The sequence below is a fragment of the Schistocerca americana genome, chromosome 1 (assembly GCF_021461395.2).
Source record: "Schistocerca americana isolate TAMUIC-IGC-003095 chromosome 1, iqSchAmer2.1, whole genome shotgun sequence".
Classification (NCBI taxonomy): Eukaryota; Metazoa; Arthropoda; class Insecta; order Orthoptera; family Acrididae; genus Schistocerca; species Schistocerca americana.
In genome coordinates this window covers 1,033,752,683-1,033,776,165 of record NC_060119.1, presented here as the reverse complement: position 1 = coordinate 1,033,776,165, position 23,483 = coordinate 1,033,752,683, and positions in this window count along the sequence as shown.

The following is a 23,483-nucleotide window of genomic DNA, read 5'->3' as shown; positions in this document are numbered from 1 at the left end:
AAATTTCGCGTCTGTAGCACGTCCTCTTCGTGGTGTAGCAATTTTAATGGCCAGTAGTGTATTAGTAATAACATTGATCACTGTTTGCTACCACAATGTATTCAAAAGTAAGAAAAGAAAACGACTAGCAGTCGTACAGGGTACCCTCTACCACGCACCATGTAGTGGCTTGAAGAGTATGTATGGAAATGTAGATTTACCTCCTGGCTGCCTTGGGAGAGCAGCGAGCTAATGGCACGGTGTGGAGCTAGTGTCCTGGTACTGCCGGTGAGCGTCGAGTGCGGGGCTACCTACCTGCGCGGTGTGTCCCCAGGCGCGGCGGCGTGGGGCGTGTGCCTGCCTGCTCTCTGCTCAGCTCTGCCCTGCTGCGGTGTGGGCGGCGGCCGGACCGCCGTGCCGCATGGCTTGCAGAGCGCACGAGGCGCCGTCGCCGGCCGCCAGATTACATCCGGACCGCCGAGAATCAATAGCTGGCCAGGAGGAGGAAGAACGGTAGCGCCTGCACGGCGGCCAGTTGTTTCTTGGCGCCGAATTTCTCCACCGAGATGCCTGGGCTTAAGAAACGGCGTACTCCGCACCATTGAGAAACGATCAACTATCGTGATACTTTCCAGAAAAAAGAACAAAAGATCGAAAGTCACACACTTCTTAAAACAAGGTAAATCAAACGACAAAACGCAGAGTTACTGTCCTATCGCCGTCATTAGCACAATATACACTACTGGAAATGAAAATTGCTACACCACGAAGATGACGTGCTACAGACGCGAAATTTAACCGACAGAAAGAAGATGCTGTGGTATGCGAATGATTAGCTTTTCAGAGCATTCACACAAGGTTGGTGGCGGAGGCGACACCTACAACGTGCTGACATGAGGAAAGTAACCAACGGATTTCTCATACACAAACAGCAGTTGACCGGCGTTGCCTGGTGAAACGTTGTTGTGATGCCTCGTGTAAGGAGCAGAAATGCGTACCATCACGCTTCCAACTATGATAAGGGTCGGATTGTAGCCTATGGCGCTTGCGGTTTATCGTAGCGCGACATTGCTGCTCGAGTTGGCCGAGATCCAATGACTGTTAGCAGAATATGGAATCGGTGGGTTCAGGGGGGTAATACGGAACGCCGTGCTGGATCCCAACGGCCTCGTATCACTAACAGTCGAGATGACAGGCATCTTATCCGCATGGCTGTAGCGGATCGTGCAGCCACGTCTCGATCCCTGAGTCAGCAGATGGGGACATTTGCAAGACAACAACCATCTGCACGAACAGTTCGACGACGTTTGCAGCAGCATGGACTATCAGCTCGGAGACCGTGGCTGCGGCTACCCTTGACGCTGCATCACAGACAGGAGCGCCTGCGATGGTGTACTCAACGACGAACCTGGGTGCACGAATGGCAAAACGTCATTTTTTTCGGATGAATCCAGGTTCTGTTTACAGCATCATGATGGTCGCATCCGTGTTTGGCGACATCGTAGTGAACTCACATTGGAAGTGTGTATTCGTCATCGCCATACTGGCGTATCACCCGGCGTGATGGTATGGGGTGCCATTGGTTACACGTTCCGGTCACCTCTTGTTCGCATTGACGGCACTTTGAACAGTGGATGTTACATTTCAGATGTGTTACGACCCGTGGCTCTACCCCTCATTCGATCCCTGCGAAACCCTACATTTCAACAGGAGAATGCACGACCGCATGTTGCAGATCCTGTACGGGCCTTTCTGGATACAGAAAATGTTCGACTGCTGCCCTGGCCAGCACATTCTCCAGATCTCTCACCAATTGAAAACGTCTGCTCAATGGTGGCCGAGCAGCTGGCTCGTCACAATACGCCAGTCACTACTCTTGTTGAACTGTGGTATCGTGTTGAAGGTGCATGGGCAGCTGTACCTGTACACACCATCCAAGCTCTGTTTGACTCAATGCCCAGGCGTATCAAGGCCGTTATTACGGCCAGAGGTGGTTGTTCTGGGTACTGATTTCTCAGGATCTATGCACCCAAATCGTGTGAAAATGTAATCACATGTCAGTTGTAGTATAATATATTTGTCCAATGAATACCCGTTTATCATCTGCAATTCTTCTTGGTGCAGCAATTTTAATGGCCAGTAGTTTATCAGGAGCCATGAAAAAGTCTCCGTTTGAAGGCGTTGCTGCGGCTTATACGCAACCCTGCGCGACACCAGTGAGGTTATATAAGCACCAACATGTAGGCAAGGGATTTGTGTGTCATTTGTACATTTCAGTGTGCGTGCGGTAAACGCGGAAACGTGAACAATGGGGAGGTTATTACCAAATGCCAGTTTCTTTCACTGATTACTTTTATTGAAGCAGGATTCTTAAACAAACAGAAGACCTCAACTGTGTTTACAGATAGCGTCCTGGTGTGCTGTGTGGAAGCAAGGGGGTAATATTTAGACATACGAGTCGTACTATATCTCAAAATTGGAAGCCTCATGAAAGCTATGTTAAGCAAGAGAAGCTTCCAAGTTTTAATGAGCCCTCTAAAAAATGGTTCAAATGGCTCTAAGCACTACTTTGAACTACTTAAACCTAACTAACCTAAGGACATCACACACATCCATGCCCGAGGAGGATTCGAACCTGCGACCGTAGCAGCAGCACGGCTCCAGACTGAAGCACCTAGAATCACTCGGCCAGGCATGTCGTCGACAGTTCCTGTCTCTCGATATCTCCTCCATGTCCGAACAACATCGCTTTAGTTCACTCCCAGACGCCTGGACTCTTTGCTTGTTGAGAGCCCTTCCGGGAACAAAGTAACAATGCGGACGCGATCGGACCGCGGTATTGACCGTCTAGGCATGGTTGAACTATAGACAACAAGAGCCGTGTACCTCCTTCCTGGTGGAATGACTGGAACTGATCGGCTGTCAGATCCCTTCGTCTAATAGGCGCTGCTCATGAGTGGTTGTTTGCATCTTTGGGCGGGTTTAGTGACATCTCTGAAGTCAGTGGGACTGTGTCTGTGGTACAATATCCACAGTCAACATCTATCTTCAGAGTTTTCAAATAAAAAATTTGGAGGCATTACTTTTCGTCATGCCCTCGTATTTGTGATTTTTACAGACAGTACAGTATTCCATTTTTAAAGCAAATTCGTCATTGTATTAACTACATTATTCATTCTGTTTCATTTTATTTAATATGTTTTATAATTTTTTTTTATACGCATGATTGCCTGACTTCATGTGTGATCGGTGCTCGCCTACAAAGGTCTAGCAACAACAGGTGGTGTTACTAGAGCGTAGTGGCGTTCTCCCACCCCTCAGACACAGAGCCAAGGGGAGTGTCCACTCGCAACAAGGTGGCCGAAATAAAACTGGCCCGGTAAATATTTGTAAGACTGTCACGGAATTGAGGCTTCTTAATGAACAGGAGAACTGCCCATCACAGGTAATGCCGGAAACCGTGATTTCGATGCACCAGTCGGATGGTGTCACATTTGTGCAGGTGGTTTCTGAGTGAAGTGAAATCAGAAGTTTTGGATCTTCAATTTTTCGTTTCTTCGGATGAGGTCCGGTTCAGTCCGTCAGGGTGTGTGAACTCACAAAACATGTGCCAATATGCATCAAAAGAGCCGTTCCATAATCTCAAGACTGTTGTTTGGTGCGCAATGTCTGATGTCCACATCGTAACATGATTCTTTCCCCGACCAGTTAATGCTAACCTTTATGACCATAGCTGTCTAAGCCATATGTGGATCAACTCTTAAAGAGTTTGGATATTTTCAGCAAGACGAAGTAACCTTGTCATGGTTGCATGACGCGTTGGTGAGGAGAGGGCAATAAGCTCCGGAAGTGCAATCTCCTGGCCACCTCAATCGCCTCCTCTCTCTCCTTGTGACTTTTACCTATGGGGCAAATTGAAGGGTCAGGTGTACTCACTTGATCCCCGCTCACTGGAAGAGCTATAACAGAACAGTGACAACGCTATTGCTGCTAACACTTAGCATGTCTCACAGTTTGATAACATCTACATCTGCATCCATACTCCGCGAGCCACCTTCTTGTGTGTGGCGGAGGGTACTTTGTGTACCACTGTCACATCTTCCCTTTCCTGTTCCAATGCGAATAGTTCGCAGGAAGAATGGGGCTCGAAACTTTCTCATTTTATCTTCGTTGTCTTTTCGCGAGATATACATAGAAGGCAGCAATAGCCGATATATCTATTGATTCTTCTACGAATGTACGCTCTCGGAACTGTAATATTAAACTACACCGTGATGCAGAACGCGACTGTTGCAGCGTCTGCCACCGGTGCTGTTTGATCATGTCAGTGACGCTTTGGTGATTAATAAATGAACTTGTAACGAAAAGCGCTACTGTTCTTTGAGTCTCCTCTATTTCATCTGTCAGTCCTATCCGGTTCCAATCTCATACTAACTAGCAATATTCAAGTATTAGTCGAACGAGGGTTTTGTAAGTTACCTCCTTCGCTGGTGGACGTTTCACGAGGATTCGTCCAATGAATCTCAGTCTGCCATCTGCCTTTCCTAAGATGAGTTTTATGTGGTCATTCCAGTTTAAATCGCTCCTTACACATGTTGTTGTTGTTGTTGCGGTCTTCAGTCCCGAGACTGGTTTGATGCAACTCTCCATGCTACTCTATCCTGTGCAAGCTTCTTCATCTCCCAGTACTTACTGCAACCTACATCCTTCTGAATCTGCTTAGTGTATTCATCTCTTGGTCTCCCTCTACGATTTTTACCCTCCACGCTGCCCTCCAATACTAAATTTGTGATCCCTTGATGCCTCAGAACATGTCCTACCAACCGATCCCTTCTTCTAGTCAAGTTGTGCCACAAAATTCTCTTCTCCTCAATCCTATTCAATACTTCCTCATTAGTTATGTGATCTACCCATCTAATCTTCAGCATTCTTCTGTGGCACCACATTTCAAAAGCTTCTATTCTCTTCTTGTCCAAACTATTTATCGTCCATGTTTCACTTCCATAGATGGCTACACTCCATACAAATACTTTCAGAAATGACTTCCTGACACTTAAATCTATACTCGATGTTAACAAATTTCTCTTCTTCAGGAACGCTTTCTTTGCCATTGCCAGTCTACATTTTACATCCTCTCTACTTCTACCATCAACAGTTATTTTGCTCCCCAAATAGCAAAACTCCTTTACTACTTTAAGTGTCTCATTTCCTAATCTAATCCCCCCAGCATCACCCGATTTAATTCGACTACACTCCATTATCCTCGTTTTGCTTTTGTTGATGTTCATCTTATATCCTCCTTTCAAGACACTGTCCATTCCGTTCAACTGCTCTTCCAAGTTCTTTACTGTCTCTGACAGAATTATAATGTCATCGGCGAACCTCAAAGTTTTTATTTCTTCTCCATGGATTTTAATACCTACTCCGAATTTTTCTTTTGTTTCCTTTACTGCTTGTTGAATATACAGATTGAATAACATCGGGGAGAGGCTACAACCCTGTCTCTCTCCCTTCTCAACCACGGCTTCCCTTTATGTCCCCTTACACGTACGCATAGATATTTCATGGAAGTAAATCGAGCACGGCACTACATCGACGTCAAGGGTAGCCATTTGCAGCATCTTCTGTAATGATAATTAACAACATCAGTCCCACGCCATTCTTATCGTAAAAATTTTCCGGGCCAGTTCTAATTGGACCATCCTGCATAATATAATAAATGTGACTAGTTACAGCTTTTTGTATCTTCAAGTGATTCGTAATGGTCACGGTGAGGCCTAACCTCAAATGTTTCCATTTATTTAATCAAACTTCAGAAAATCTAAATGCTGATAGTCGGACGGGATTTTGACGCCTGTTCTTGCCGAATGCTCGTCCATTGCTTCACAGTGCCACCTCGCCCTGTTTTTTTGAAATCGAAAATTTAAAATCGAGATGGTGCAGGTAGTGCAACACACAAATGTATAGCCCACACAGATTATTTGAGAGGACGAAGCAAGATAAAGGGTCCTTAATGGTATTGAGTGATGTTCGCTTCTGCAGGTGTGGAAAAGAAGAGTGTCTCTTGTCAGGATGCGCAATATGAAGGCGGAGAAGTGGCGTGGTTTCCGGCGCCGCAGGCGGTCCAGACGGGGCGGTGATCTCGGTCACATATCGACCCGACAGTCTCTCGTTCTCCGCTGCCAGACTGCGTGTCGGGGCGGGCGGGTTGCCACGCAACTGGCTGAGCAACCATCACACCACAGTCACGTACTGTACTTGCTACTACTGGGTGATCGAAAACTCGCACACATCAAAAGTTATCAACGGTATTATATAGAGGCTGTAACGGCTATAAGTGCAGCTATGGTACCTTAATACTAGACAGACATCAGTACGTTGGTTATTTTTTCTCTGCGCCGAAAAATCTTTCCAACGGCCGTTGTGACCGAGCGGCTCTAGGCGCTTCAGTCCGAAACTGCGCTGCTGCTACGGTCGCAGGCTCGCAACCTGCCTCGGGCATGGATGTGTGTGATGTCCTTAGGTTAGTTAGGTTTAAGTAGTTCTAAGTCTATGGGAGCGATGATGGTTCAAATGGCTCTGAGCACTATGGGACTTAACTTCTGAGGTCATCAATCCCCTAGAACTTAGAACAACTTAAACTTAACTAACCTAAGGACATCACACACATCCATGCTCGAGGCAGGATTCGAACCTGCGACCGTAGCGGTCGCGCGGTTCCAAACTGTAGCGCCTAGAACCGCTCGGCCACTCCGGCGAGCACGGACTGATGACCTCAGATGTTAAGTCCCATAGTGCTTAGAGCCATTTGAACCACTTTGAACAATCTTTCCACAAAGCACATCACAAACTTTACGACCTGGTGTTTTTTACACACTCGTAACTGTACCGCGTAGCGGTCTATGCCTGTTAGTATCGACTAACCGTTTTGCTTCCACACTTAAACACCTGACGTGCTGCCCAGAGAAAAATAAGCATTATTAGCTTGTTCTTGCCACTTGTACTTTGATGTACTACCCAACCTAAAAACTTACGACTTGTAATAGCTATAATCATCAGTCTGCAAGCGACGTAAATACTGATGTAATGCTGTTCAGTGCGCCGTTCTCAGTCACCTGCACTTATATCCTTTACCCCGTATATGGGGTGGCGGTTTTAATCTGGAACAACTACATATCGGAAAAAATACGCATCGTACGAGAAAAATGTTTCAGATGAAAAGCTTATATTTTCAACGGGCACATCTGTCTGTGCTAATACTGGCCACACCGTAAGACCCCACCCCCGCTTTCTGCCAAATGTTTCAGATGAAAAGCTTATATTTTCAACGGGCTCATCTGTCTGTGCTAATACTGACCACACCCTAAGACCCCACCCCCGCTTTCTGCCAGTGGGGTTCGTCTTCTTATTTACAAATCGGAACTCCCATTTTTATTGCAGATTCGGATTCTACTATAAAAAATACCAAAGGTTTATCAAAAACGCCTCTTCCTTTCGTGGTATATGGCACAGTATTGACAAAATTCAGTTTTTCCTGTTTTTAGAGTTAAGAACCGACTAATCTGATTCTACTTTATATTTTCGATAAAAATGTAAACTTTTGTTTTTAACTGTCGATGTTATTGTTAAAATTTAATTTAGTTTCGTAAGTTTGAATTACCAGTGAATCTTTGACGTTTAGATGATTAAAAATCTGGCATGTAAGCCTCACGTAATGTAATACAGTTTTCTGTACCCTTCGGGGTTGATTTTGGTAAGTCCCCACACCATAAGTATGCTTGATTTCGGTGAGCCCTCTCGAATCTCACAGTCAGCGTGACTCCTTTCGGTTTGTTCTTCCCTCCAACCGCCGCGCTGATTGTTTCAGATAAACCCTAGATGTGAAGCTTCCTGGCAGATTAAAACTGTGTGCCGGACCGAGACTCGAACTCGGGACCTTTGCCTTTCGCGGGCAAGTGCTCTACCAACTGAGATACCCAAGCACGACGGGGCGTGAGTCGTGCTTGGGTAGCTCAGTTGGTAGAGCACTTGCCAGCGAAAGGCAAAGGTTCCTAGTTCGAGTCTCGATACAGCACAAAGTTTTAATCTACCAGGAAGTTTCATACGAGCGCACACTCCGCTGTAGAGTGAAAGTTTCATTCTAGAAACATCCCTCAGGCTGTGGCTAAGCCATGTCTCCGCAATATCCTTTCTTCCAGCAGTGCTAGTTGTGCAAGGTTCGCAGGAGAGCTTCTATGAAGTTTGGAAGGTAGGAGACGAGGTATTGGCGGAATTAAAGCTGTGAGGACGGGGCGTGAGTCGTGCTTGGGTAGCTCAATTGGTTGAGCACTTGCCCGCGAAAGGCAAAGGTTCCGAGTTCGAGTCTCGGTACGGCACGCAGTTTTAATCTGCCAGGAAGTTTCATATCAGCGCACACTCCGCTGTAGAGTGAAAGTTTCATTCTATAAACCCTAGGTGTTTTTGGCGTAGAATCCGAATTTGCTATGAAAAAAGCTGTTCCCAACTGAAAATAAAAATTTGTCCCCGCATGGGGGGAGCAGGGAGGGTTTAGACACGCAGACAGATGCCACCCTTAATTTTTCATCTGGAACATGTTTTTTCGTATGATGAGTTTTATTCGAGATATTTGGTTGTTCCAAGTTGAAACAGACACCCTCTGTTGTGTGCGTGTTTCGTTTCAGAACCTCACATATATTGTTCATATAATGCTCAAAATAGTTGCCCTGTTCTGTAGGGCATGACCAACTCCTTTCACCACGTTTGAGAACACTTTTCTGAAACGTGGGCACTGATGTTCTTAATCCCTGTTATTACGTTAATTTTTAGTTTCGCCAATGTGTATAGCCTGTTTCATAGACCCTGCTAGTAGGTAGCCGCACAGGAAGACGCCTGGAGATGTCAAATCAGTAGAACGTGGGGGCCATATTCCTTTAGATCTGTTTCCATCACCATAAAAATCGCTTGAGAAATGAATTCTTTCACTTGATTTGCGACATGTGGCACCGCCCTGGTGCAACCAACAGCGACATTCATCAGCCCCAAGGAGACAGCAGTGTTCAGAACAGCTTCAAAGGAAACAGGGCACACTAATCGAAGACGCGATACGGCACACCTCACTCCCGTTTTCTGGGAGTGTAAGGTGTTACCCTGAACGACATGTTGATTTTCGGTTGACTGAATTCTTGTGTTTTGACTATTTGCGTAGCTACTAGAGCGAGACCACGCCGCATTGGAGAGGAAAACACGGCTCATTCTGCTATTCGATCGATGTCCACAAATGACCGAAACCATGTACAGTTACACTAACCACATTTTTTTCTTTATCCGGCGCCTTAAATTTCTGCTCTCTATGAACATGATGCGCACGGCATCTGAACTTCTGCATCGTTTTCTACACAATATCATACGAAATCTAAGACTGACAGATAGTTCTCAAAATTTTTGAAGTTGAGCACAGCATCAAGTCCCTCACCTGAGCCAGTTTAGCGTCCATCAAAATGGCCAGTTCCTTCCGTTGTCTTCATATTCGTGAGTGATTCTCATTCCCTAGAACGTTTGATTAATCTTGTTATTGTTGTATTGTTCGGTACTGCGGTATCTGCATACTTTCTGCAAAATGCGTCTACAACACGTGCATACAAACGACTGGCAAATTACGGTTCAGTAATGAAAACTCATAGCTCCATTGGAAACGACATGTTTATCAAACAATGAACCGCGCAGTACTACAGACGTCATGTAACCTGCACCCGTTACATTGGAGTTTCGTTTGTTGCCGGCAACACCTGCGGTGCTATCTGGCAGTGGCTGATGGAACGAAAGCAATACAACTCCTGTTTGCAGACATTTATTTTCACGTGCGTGACTTTTTGATCGCACTGTATATCTGTAGGTCTTGCATGCGCGCAGTCACACAACTATTCGATCTGCATCAGGCTCATATTAACTCACGCCATGCTATAGATTTACCATCAGGTTCATTTCTGTGATGACAATATTGGGTTTTGCAACTGAAGTAGTGCTGTCAAGTTCATACTCCGTAATGTGCTGAAATTTTATAGCGTCCCTTCTTTTTCCACCAGCAGACGATGCTTTAGAAGATCCTCCGTCAGTACCACTTAGCGCTAACCCAAATTTCCCTAACTTGTCTTCGTGATAATTACACGAATTTAAGTGGGACGGATTATAATATGTTTCTCGGCTCCTTTTTGGCATGACTGCTTTCGTAATCATAGTAGGACGTCAGAAACACGTTAAATCATGCATACGCCTTTTTGTGGCTTCTAACACTGTAATTTATTGAGAATTTCTACGATACTCATTTCCTCAACAAATGAAGCAGTTGTTTTTCTAATTTTATTTGTGTCATTCGTTAACTCATCATGACAAAGGTCCCTAGACATCTACGGTTATTTCTATTCCATGCAAGTCACTTTATAGTGTGCGACGGCGACATCTTAACAATACCTACGAATCGATCTCGTGACGTTCTTGTAAGAGATTTCCTTCGAGAATGAAGAATGTGAACCTTATCTTGAGCACTCGGCATCCTGACTCTGAATCGGCAGAATTCGTCGACTGCAAGTCTTTAATGTTTTGTGTCTGGTAACTGGCAATCTCAGCGATCAAATATGTATGAACTAAAATTGCAGTAGCCGTTGTTGAATATTAATATTCCCCTTTGCCGTGTACTTAAAGTAGTACCTGTTTGGCTCTGAGCACTATGGGACTTAATATCTAAGGACATCAAGTCCCCTAGAACTTAGAACTAATTAAACCTAACTAACCTAAGGACCCCACACACATCCATGCGCGAGGCACGATTCGAACCTGCGATCGTAGCAGTCGTGCGGTTCCGGACTGAAGCGCCTAGAACCGCTCGGCTACCGCGGCCGGTAGTACCTGTTTCAGATACCACTTAAAATCAGAGAACTGTCTGCAATATGATTCCACATGGACTCGCACAAGAACCAGCTCACTCGCACATAAAAACGAAGCAATTGCATTTCGAGTCTCTTTCAAAAACTGAATTACTCCTCATGTGAACATGGACTTCACGATTATGGGAAACTCAGGAAAACTATATCTTGTATGCGACTATAATGTCTAAATATTTATTCATATTTTGTCGGCATATCTTGGTACATCCGGAAGTGTCGTTAGTTCTCTCGCTTTAGAGCGATTGTCGCGCGTACAGGCAAGTGCGGGGCCACAGCGGTTCTCTTCCGAGGCGCAGACGTCTGCGCTTGAATGAGATGTTAGTTTATGCTGCGTGCCACTGGGAAGACACACAAACTGTTTGCGTCTAACACACTGCGTGCAGCTGACATCAAGGCGCCAGAACCAAATAAACTCATGGCCGCGGTTACTAGTCTTCCTGCGTGACGGTAGTAACGAATTAAAAGTCCATCATTGGCTTCGTATCATCGCAACTTACGTACGTCATGGCGGATACGGCCTCTAACCCATCCTCTCTCCGTTTCATTCTGTCGCGTCACCTGCCTTCTTTTCAAAAAAAAAAAAAAAAAAAAAAAAAATAGTTTGAGCTGAAATGGCTTGCGTACCATTAGCTTGCTGAATTATACGAGTTTGTGCTGAAAAGTAAGGCCACCGATTTTTTTAATGTAAAAGCTCTTAAAGCAAAAAAACATTATTGACGTCCTACATCATTATTCTTTATATCTACGTACTTCGTGCCCTCTGCCACTGGAGAACATCGAACTGTGTAACATGGCGGTAAGTAAGGTAACTATGTTGATGCGTGGGAAACAGGATGCTGTAATCGAGTTGCGGATTCGAGAAGTTCGTCCACGCGTGGAGCGCCCTCTCCTTCATCATGACAATGCAAATCCACACACGAGCGCTGCGACATCTACAACAATCCGACATCTTTGATTCACTGTCATAGATTATCCTCCCGACTTGGCCCCGTCCACTTGTCATCTGTTTCTAAAGCTTCAAGAACACCTTCGAGGACTTCACTTTTATGATGATGCGCTGCAAGCAGAGGTGCAATTGAGTCAAACATTCTACGGTGACGATATCAACAAACTGGTCTCTTGTTGGGAGAAATGTGTTCGTCGACAGGGTGACTATGCTGAGAAATAAATACTCAGACATGAAGAATAAGGATGTAGAATGTTAATAAAAATTGTTTTATTTCAAAATCTTTAAGAGTTTCCACATAAAAAATTTCTAAACCATTACTTCTCAGCACGCCCTCGTACCTTTTCAACACCTTTTCATGAAGTGCTGTCGTCTTAGAAAAGCTTGACGGGATGTGCATATGCTCAGAATGTGATTGGACTATTTCCTGTGAACATTGTTTGTAAAGTTTTTCTTTGTTTGAAGTACTTCATCGATCAACGTGTGTTGGTGAGTAACTCAAGGAGCCGGTTTATCTCAGTATAATTGATTACTTTTTCTCTGCCAGGTATTACCGTGGAATAAAATTTTCGAAAGGACAACATTATTGCGCTTGCATCTATTGGACAGTTCCCGCTCTTACGTTAGTCGCTGAACGGTTAGGTGCTAGGCACGCCTGCATAACAATTGCTTCTTGACAGCTGCGAAAGAGCCGAAATTGGCCATTAGCACAACAAATAGCATTTGCAGTCCTTTTAGAGATATTTGGTTGGAATTTCTGTTATAGGAAGATCTCGTCTTTTCTATTTTGCCCAACTTTCCGATCTATCTCTTGAGATTAAATATATCGAATTTCGTAACGATACCTACCGTTTTGAGTCGATAGCTCACTGTATAATAGCGAGAAATGCTACTACATGACTACATTGTCTCAAGTAGTGAACTTTCTTACACAGTGATTCTTGAAACTGTAATAAGAGCATTTGGTATAACTAACCGCCCCCCCCCCCCCCTTTCGTGGCTTAGATCGCTAACACATACCTGTGCAGTAGCACTCTGCCTCTGCTCGGAAGTCACTAGCTGGAATCCTGACAATGGAAGAAAATTTCTTCGCTAGTATTTGGCCGACATGGGGAGGACAGGAGGAGGCGTACAGTTTCTGATCATCAAACTTAGCGTCAGCGTCTGCTGTTAAATTCCGTACCTCTGTGTAACGTCCATCTAATGGAGATGTTATCCCCGGAGGAACTCTTCGTGGTATTTGAGATGTGTAGGCTATCTGCTGGCACAGGCTCCCTTCCGAACAAACGTAACAGCACAAATACAGCACTACACTGCACAAACACTTATCAGTGCCCATCCACACGACACAAACTTGTCATTTCATAACAGGTCGGAGGAAGACAACGGCGAAACCAACTCCTCTAGGACCTTTCCCAAGACGACAATCCGGGATTCCCTTATCTGCATCTAAAGCTTATTTCCTCAGTACAGGACTGACGTGACTTGCCATAAGTAACTGGGATGTCGCGACATTTAAAATTCTCTAATATTTGCTGGTACTTTCAGACAGACAGAAGCCAAACAGTGAATACGTGCGGACTGCTTGTATCGGTCCAGTCTGTCTCGTAATTAATGTCTGTCGATTACCCTGTATATCGTAGGCGTGTGAGTATCAATAAAAACATTCGTTTTTGAACAAAGATAAACTTTCCACGCAGCCCTTCATCCCTTCAAAAACTAAAGAAGAAAAACTGTCCTCCAAGGGGCTGAAAAACATTGTCTACCTACTGCATATGGAACATGTACGTGTAACATGTTTCTTCAGATTCAGTCATGTTTTCGCCGCCTGTGTCAGGAAATAAACATAACCAAAGAATCATATCACGATACGTCTACTCTGTAAATTATAACAATGCACAGTTGTGTGTTGTCAAACGCAGCGGCGCTCAACCCAGTTCAAATCCCCGTTCGGCCAACCAGATTTTCGTTTCTCTTGATTTTTTCCAAATCGCTCAAGCAAATGCTGGGATGGTTCCTTTGAAAAGAGACGACTGACTTTCTTTGCCAAACCGAACCTCTGCTCCGTCTCTAGCGAACTCGTCGCCTACGGGACGTTTAATCCTAATTCTCCTTCCTTTAAACGACGAGTTATCAAATCGATAGATTGGTTCAATACGACGATTTACTTCATCGCAACATGTGAACTGCGCCTTTATGGGCTACCTTCCGGAAGTATAGTTCTATACATATTGCATACTAAAATAAAGTGTGGTTATCAAACAAAGTTCATAATCTCGTGGAGTATTTGTGCTTTTAATAATGCAGCTATTCGATGTCTTCCAATTCGTATCTTTATCGTTAATATAGGTATTGGATTGCCTGTCAAAGGTTGGTAGATGACTCTAGTTCCTGAGTCCGTCGTCATCTGAATTTGATCAATCGTCGTACTTCATTTTATCTTCCCACTTCAGAAGTGCTTTTAGATTTCTATTGCATCGCTTTTCTCTCCTTACGATTTTATTGCAATATCATCGTTTTTTATTGTGCTCTGCAACTTTATTTCAATACAAATAACTTGCATGATCGTCAGTTCCCACATATTGGCATTAATGATGCAGCAATACAAGTCACAAGACGTTGTCTAAATGAAAGAAAACGCGAAGAAGAAGACTCTGAAACAACCTGACGTTGAAGACGTTTGGCAACACTGAGTACCCGTCGCGCCGCCAGACGTATTAGATAACAGACGTAATGGCAATACTAAACCTCAGCAGATGATAACCACAGGTGACCGAGCAACGCCCGTCATCTGCATCGTCATCAGTCGAATAGTTCCATTGTTTAGGATTGCGCCATCAGTAAAGTATGAATGGAAGGAGGCTCACACAATATGTTCTCACCTGACACGTTTCCTACGCCAACCACGAAAAATTTATTGTCTTATTTTTTGACAAAGTATCCTTTGAGTGCCAACCATTTTCATCATCGAATAATTTCAGTAATATTATTGTTTTTCTGTAAGCTACCACCCATGATTACGCGCAGCAGAGCAACCAATACATGGCCTTACATTTTTGTTTCATCCTCATTACCGTCATGTGTTTATTTATTACACCGCTTGAGAAGAACGTGAAGCGCCCAGAAGAGGAGAAGGAAAACAAATGAAACTTCATGGGTTGAGAGGGTATGCGAAGTTACACTACTGGCCATTAAGATTGCTACACCAAGAAGTAATGCAGATGATAAACGGGTATTCATTGGGCAAATATATTATACTACAACTGACATGTGATTACATTTTCACGCAGTTTGGGCGCATAGATCATGAGAAATCAGTATCCAGAACAACCACCTCTGGCCGTAAAAACGGCCTTGATACGCCTGGGCATTGAGTCAAACAGAGCTTGGATGGCGTGTACAGGTACAGCTGCCAGTGCAGCTTCAACACGGTACCACAGTTCATCAAGAGTAGTGACTGACGTATTGTGACGAGCCAATTGCTCGGCCACCATTGACCAGACGTTTTCAATTGGTGAGAGATCTGGAGAATGTGCTGGCCAGTGCAGCAGTCGATCATTTTCTGTATCCAGAAAGGCCCGTACAGGACCTGCAACATGCGGTCCTGCATTATCCTGCTGAAATGTAGGGTTTCGCAGGGATCGAATGAACTATAGAGCCACGGGTCGAACACGTCTGAAATGTAACGTCCACTGTTCAAAGTGCCGTCAACGAGAACAAGAGGTGACCGAGACGAGTAACCAATGGCACCCCATACCATCACGCCGGGTGATACGCCAGCACGTCTGTCGATGACGAATACACGCTTCCAATGTGCGTTCACCGCGATGTCGCCAAACACGGATGCGAGCATCATGATACTGTAAACAGAACCTGGATTCATCCGAAAAAAAGACATTTTGCCATTCGTGCACCCAGGTTCGTCGTTGAGTACACCATCGCAGGCGCTCCTGTCTGTGATGCAGCGTCAAGGGTAACCGCAGCCATGGTCTCCGAGTTGATATCCATGCTGCTGCAAACGTCGTCGAACTGTTCGTGCAGAAGGTTATTGTCTTGGAAACGTCCCCATCTGTTGACACAGGGATCGAGAAGTGGCTGCACGATCCGTTACAGCCATGCGGATAAGATGCCTGTCATCTCGACTGCTAGTGATACGAGGCCGTTGGGATCCAGCACGGCGTTCCATATTACCCTCCTGAAGCCACCGATTCCATATTCTGCTAACAGTCATTGGATCACGACCAACGCGAGCAGCAATGTCGCGATACGATAACCCGCAATCGCGATAGGCTACGATCCGACCTTTATCAAAGTCGGAAATGAGATGGTACGCATTTCTCCTCCTTACACGAGGTATCAAAACAACGTTTCACCAGGTAACGCCGGTCACCTGCTGTTTGTGTATGAGAAATCGGTTGGAAACTTTCCTCATGTCAGCACATTGTAGGTGTCGCCACCGGCGCCAACCTTGTGTGAATGCTCTGAAAAGCTAATCATTTGCACATCACAGCATATTCTTCCTGACGGTTAAATTTCGCTTCCGTAGCACGTCATCGTGATGTAGCAATTTTAATGGCCAGTAGCATATTTCACTCACTCCAACATCGAGTCGAATTAATCTGTCAGTGTGAACCCACTTATCAATACGACGGTACCCCCCTCTCTGACGTGGATGCATGCGCTAATTCGGATGAGAACGGTGTCTTAAATCCGTTGTATGCTCTCCTGAGGCAAGCTGGCCAACAGCTGTTGTAACTGGTCCTTGATATCCTCGACAATTGAACTGGAGCTTGCTGGCCGTGGGAGTACCTCAACATCACGCAAATAGCTCATAGACACGTGCCATTTGTGGACGAGCGCTGTCCTGTTGGAAAATGGCACCACGATACGGTCGTCAGAAAGGTAACACCTGAGGACGCGGGATGCCCGTGATGTACCGTTGTGGCATCAGTTCCCTCAAACATTAGTAACCGTGACCTGGAGTCATACCCGATGTTTCCCGACGCGATGGCGCCACGAGTAACAGCGTTGTGTCTCTCCAAAACACTAAAAGAAAGGAATTTGTTCCCAGGTGCCAACATACTCACAGACGGTCGTCCAGAGTAGACGAAAGCCTCGATTCATCGTTGAACACAATGCGACAGCATTCATCAGTAGTTCACGCTTCCCTGTCAGGGACCTGTCGAAGCGCAGCCGTATGTGTTGCGGCGTTAAGGGCAGGACGGCAATCCCTTAGTCCTGTTGCTGATTGCTCTGACCACTGTGCGGAATGACATAGATTTTTGCAGGGAATCTGTTACTTTTTCTTGGATCGTGCAGATGGCAATTGGTTACGATGGGCTTGGTGCTCCATACGGCGATCTTCCCTTGTGATGATCAGACGTGATCGACTGGAACCTTGAAGACGAGTATGGCTAGTGTCAACTTCCTATGCAGTCCAAAATCGGGTCCCTAATGAAATGATCGTATTGCATTGATGGCCGGGAGTCCCCCACTTGGAGAACTCCGGCCGCCGAGTTGCAAGTCTTTTCAGTTGACGCCACACTGGGCGACTTGTGTGTCGATGATGATGATAACAACAGAACACGCAGTCCCCAATCATAGAAAATCTCCGATACGGCCGGAAACCTAACCCGGGCCCGCTGCGTGGCAATCAGACACGCTGACCAGTCGGTCACAGCTGTCACAATCGAAAGCCCCACAAAACTGGCCGTTACACAATTCAACCAGCCGACTAAATGGAGACCCACAATGAGGCCCGTTTCAAACTCCGTGAGGTGCTGATAACGCTGTCTGAAGCGAGTAAGCAACATCTTCGTGCCCTTGACAGTGATCACTCAACATCTAACGCTGTTCGCGCCCCTTATACACCCTACCAGGGATGGTAACAACATTAACCACGAAAAACACTTATGCACTCTGACGGCCGTTCTACCTGTTACGGAGAATTTCATCTCTAATCGTTTACGTTCCTTCCGATGGTGTGTAAGTGTATGGAATTTCATTGACATTCGACCATGGCTTCTGGATGCGTCACTTATTTTATCAGGCATTCTATACATTACAATTTAGTAACTGTACACATTTCGATAATTACTTTTTTGTATAGTTCAGATCAAAACATGGAAACGCACAGTGCAAAGCAGCATAAAATCCAACAATAACGCGGTATCTTTCTCATTGTTCGACTGTCGATCACTGCAAAGCCGCAACAAACAAAATTAAACGCGTAAGATATATTCCTAACACTTTTTTTATTGTTGGCACATTTGAGGGGTTCTATCTAGAAGCCGACAAAACGATACACGCTACTCTGTGCCAAGGAGAGAATGGCCTTATGGAATTGTCGCTCAAAATGGTTCAAATGGCTCTGAGCACTATGGGACTTAACATCTGAGGTCATCAGTCCCCTAGAACTTAGAACTACGTAAACCTAACTAACCTAAGGACATCACACACATTCATACCCGAGGCAGGATTCGAACCTGCGACCGTAGCGGTCGCCCTGTTCCAGACTTTAGCGCCCAGAACCGCTCGGCCACACTGGTCGGCAATTGTCGCTCAACAGAGGTCGATGAGAATTCCCTTACGATTTCCTTTCCTGCGCCTGAGCCCTTTCCCATTTTAGTTCCCTCAGATCCTTTCGCTTCTTCTTTTTCTTCCTGTTCTTATTATACACCAACCTACCTGACCCTCCCTCTCCCCTTTTGCCCTGGATACGTGTCCCCTCTCGCCATACCATAGTTGCGCCACGGGTAATACCAATAATTTCTTTGTTTTGAAGTTACCTCTACCGGAAACCGTATGTCAAAACGCTCCATTACTCCATTTTATAATATTCTTTAAGTCTCACAAAAAACTAAAAACAGCAACGAGCCACTGTTAACGATGCTGCTTATTAAGTACAAATAGCGCTGTTACCAGTTTCGAAGCGAATGGTTCATTGTTAGACGGCTGCTCGCATTTAAATTCACGTTTGACTTACGCCGTACGTGTGATGTTGATAAAATATCCTTGTGGTGATTTATGTTTTTACTTTTTCATAAGAATTAAACTACATTTTCAGACAGTCACAGTCTCACCATGTCAATTTTAGAGAAAACAGCATCACATTAAACACTTAAATTTCCTGAGTTTCTCCTGGCGTATACAATTTTAAAGCAACTTACGGGAATTCAGCCAGGTAATATCTACAGCGACCGCCGATATTTCGGCGGGAGTACACCTCGCCATTTTCACGGCACAAACTGCAACGTAAAGGCGATGTTCAAATGGTTCAAATGGCTCTGAGCACTATGGGACTCAACATCTTAGGTCATAAGTCCCCTAGAACTTAGAACTACTAAAATCTAACTAACCTAAGGACATCACACACACCCATGCCCGAGGCAGGATTCGAACCTGCGACCGTAGCAGTCCCGCGGTTCCGGACTGCAGCGCCAGAACCGCTAGACCACCGCGGCCGGCTAAAGGCGATGTACACGCAAATCTAAAACCTCGATTCTTGGAGTAATTCAGCTAAGATAACACACACACACACACACACACACACACACACACACACACACACACACTGAACACTAGTGCCACCAAAGATGACCCAAGTCAGAGGTATCGATAGTGAAAGACTACGAACTAGCAAGTGAGGTAACATTGGCTCTGTCCCTCTGTTTTTTGAAAAGGGAGAGAGCAGGATTCCAAGCAGAGTTTAAACAAAAACCTCCATCCCTGTTTACAAGGTTGCTCGCTAATTTAATCTCAATAGCCTCCTTAATAACACTGTCCCAGTAGCTGGACGTGTGTGGTATTGTTATATAACATACGGTGATCAGTATCCAAACAATATATGGCAATAGCAGATCTACTTGCCTGCTATAATCGTGTGTACCGTCCACGGTCCTGATAGTCTGACCAACATATGCCATGCCACAGCTACAAGGAATGCGATATATACCCCTCTTAGGCAAACCAAGATCATCCTTAACAGAACCCGAAAGTACTCTAATTTTAGCTGGAGGTCGGAAAACATATTTCACATCTTATTTCCATAAAATACGACCGGTCTCGTCGGAATCGCTTTCTACCTAACGCAAAAAGCCAGTAGACTTAGGTGTCGACTCAGTATTTTCATGAATCATCCGATGCACAGTTGGTCGATAGCGCAGCGCACTTTCACTCTGTCTTTCACTACAACCATTTTGACGAAACGTAGCTTCAAGATGGGACAGCTCAGCTGGCAAAGTCTCGGTGTCGGGAATGGCATGTCCCCTGTGTACCAATTTACGAAGTACCCCTCCAGGCTGAGCCGGATGGTGACAACTATTAGCCTGTAAATTCACGTCGGTGTGAGTACGTTTCCTGTAAAGTGCATGTCCCAATGATCCATCAACCTTCCTCCTAACCAAAAGGTCAAGAAAGGGAAGGTAGCCATCCTCTTCCACCTCCATCGTAAAACGAATGTCCGGGTGGAGCGAGTTCAGATGTTCTAAAAAGGCATTCAAATTCTCCCTATCATGAGGCCAAACAATAAAAGTATCATCAACATATCTGAAGAAACAGGCGGGTTTCAAAGGCGCTGACTTCAGTGCCCGTTCCTCGAAGTCTTCCTTAAACAGGACCGTGGAGGACCAATGTACTGGAGCATAAACGCACGCACGATTATAGCAGCCAAGTAGATCTGCTATTGCCAAACATTGTTTGGATACTGGTCACCCTATGTTATACACTAATACCGAGATATTGCACGTCCAGCTATTGGGACAGTGTTATTAAGGAGACTGTTGAGATTAAATTACCTAGCAACCTTGTAAACAGAGTCAATGTTACGCTACCTGCTAGTTTGTAGTCTTTCACTATCGATACCTCTGACTTTGGTCATCTTTGGTGGCACTAGTGTTCAGTGTGTGTGTGTGTGTGTGTGTGTGTGTGTGTGTGTGTGTGTGTGTGTGTGTGTTATCTCTCCTGAAATACTCCAAGAATCGAGGTTTTAATTTTGCGTGTACATCGCCTTTCGGTTGCAGTTTGTGTCTTGAAAATGGCGAGGTGTACTACCGCCGAAATATCGGCGGTCGCTGTAAATATTACCTGGCTGAATTCCCGTAAGTTGTTTGAACACTTAAATTTCGTTTCAAAGGCCTGCAAGCACATATTGGTTGAATACTAATCAGAAACGAGGCTCCGATGTATATCAGGACAAAGAATGGCCGTTAACTAAAGACTGTTGAAGTTCGTAACACAGCATCACACAGTCTAACAAGCAGTTATAGACAAGGGAGAAAAACTTTGTTTGAGAAAAGAGGATCGTTAGCCTCTGGTCCTATCTACGTGCTTTTCGACACGTAACGTTTCTTACGCCATCCTTATCTAGGTTTCGTTCCGTAACTACAGCGATATCGTGATTACATTATCTTATCAATTCGTCGTGAACTTCAGAACATCATTAATATTCTTAACTACGTACAGCTTAGAGTTCCGCTGGTTGTGTGTTCCTCTCTTGTGTAACACACCATTTTTATATGGTCTTTGCTAAACATGCGATGCGATTCGACCTGCATTCTCAGAATTCGTTGTGTAACACCCGTTAACAAAAGCTAACCGCCTTGGAGCGGCACGAACATAGCGCCAGCTTGCACGACAGGAGAGTGAGTCAGACCTGGATCGAATTCCTTCGCCGAATTACTGACACTCGGGCATCTGCCAGCCAGCGCGTGACTTCCAGGCTGTTTCCCACACCCACTTTACTCGAACTGTTGTTTCATTTCCGCCTCCGAAATACGTCACACCAACAGTTTAAATTCTATAACACTCCCGACTGGGCTGACGCAGCCATTCAGGTACTGGCCTAGCACCCTAAAGGAAAGTTATTTTTAAATAGCTCACTGTGGATGCTTTTACCCATCTTCCTCCAACCGAGCAATTATTCCATCTGTAATGACCTTTACGCCAATGAAAAGTAACCATGTGCAGTGAGGTCTCGTTGTCAATGGAGAGAAGTCTTCCGAAGTAAGAGTGATTTCAGGTGTGCCACAGGGAACTGTCGTAGGACCGTTGCTATTCATATACAGGGTGTCCCAGCTATCTTGTCCACCCAAAATACCTCTGGAACAATAACAGCTATTGGAAAACGACTTTCACCGGTATCAATGTAGGGCTGGGGCCCATGAATGTATATATTTGGAAACATTCTAAAACGAAAGCATATGTGTTTTTTAACACAAACTTATGTTTTTTTAAATAGACCTCCTGTATTTTTTCTTCAGCAATCCATAGCATGACAAAGCACATACACAATGGCGTTGATTGCATCGCAATATTCCCATTACATCCCGAGATATTGAGACGCGAAGTTGTCGCTTGAAACACCCGACATGTGCTGCTAGCGCACGTCCTGAGGCTCAGGCGTGAACCCCATGCTGCCCGTAATCGCGATGACCGTATTACTCGTTTCGGACCTCTTGATACGTATGGAGGTGTGATTACACATGTCAATCACATCGCGATTACGGGCAGCATGGGGTTCACGCCTGAGCCTCAGGACGTGCACTAGCAGCGCATGTCGGGTGTTTCAAGCGTCAACTTCGCTTCTCAATATCTCGGGATGTAATGGGAATATTGCGATGCAATCAACGCCATTGTGTATGTGCTTTGTCATGCTATTGATTGCTGAAGAAAAAATATAGGAGGTCCATTTAAAAAAACATAAGTTTGTGTTAAAAACACATATGCTTTCGTTTTAGAATGTTTCCAAATTTGTACATTCATGGGCCCCAGCCCTACATTGATACCGGTGAAAGTCGTTTTCCAATAGCTGTTATTGTTCCAGAGATATTTTGGGTGGACAAGATAGCTGGGACACCCTGTATATATGACCTTGTGGATAACATCGGAAGTTCACGGAGGCTTTTTGCGGTTGATACTGTAGTATATCGAGAGGTTGTAACAATGGAAAACTGAACTGAAATGCAGGAAGATCTGCAACGAATTGACGCATGGTGCAGGGAATGGCAACTGAATCTCCATGTAGACAAGTGTAATGTGCTGCGAATACATAGAAAGAAAGATCCTTTATCATTTAGCTACAATTAGCAGGTCAGCAACTGGAAGCAGTTAATTCCTGGGAGTAGGCATTAGGAGTGATTTAAAATGGAATGACCATATAAAATTAATCGTCGGTAAAGCAGATGCCAGACTCAGATTCATAGGAAGAATCCTAAGGAAATGCAGTCCGAAAACAAAGGACGTAGGTTACAGTACTCGTAGACTTGTTCGCCCACTGCTTGAATACTGCTCACTGGTGTGGGATCCGTACCAGATAGGGTTGATAGAAGAGATAGAGAAGCTCCAACGGAGAGCAGCGCGCTTCGTTACAGGATCATTTAGTAATCGCGAAAGCGTTACGGAGATGATAGATAAAACCCAGTGGAAGACTCTGCAAGAGAGACGCTCAGTAGCTCGGTACGGGCTTTTGTTGAAGTTTCGAGAAGATACCTTCACCAAGGAATCAAGCAGTATGTTGCTCCCTCCCACGTATATCTCGCGAAGAGACCATGAGGATAAAATCAGAGAGATTAGAGCCCACACAGAGGCATACCGACAATCTTTCTTTCCACGAACAATAC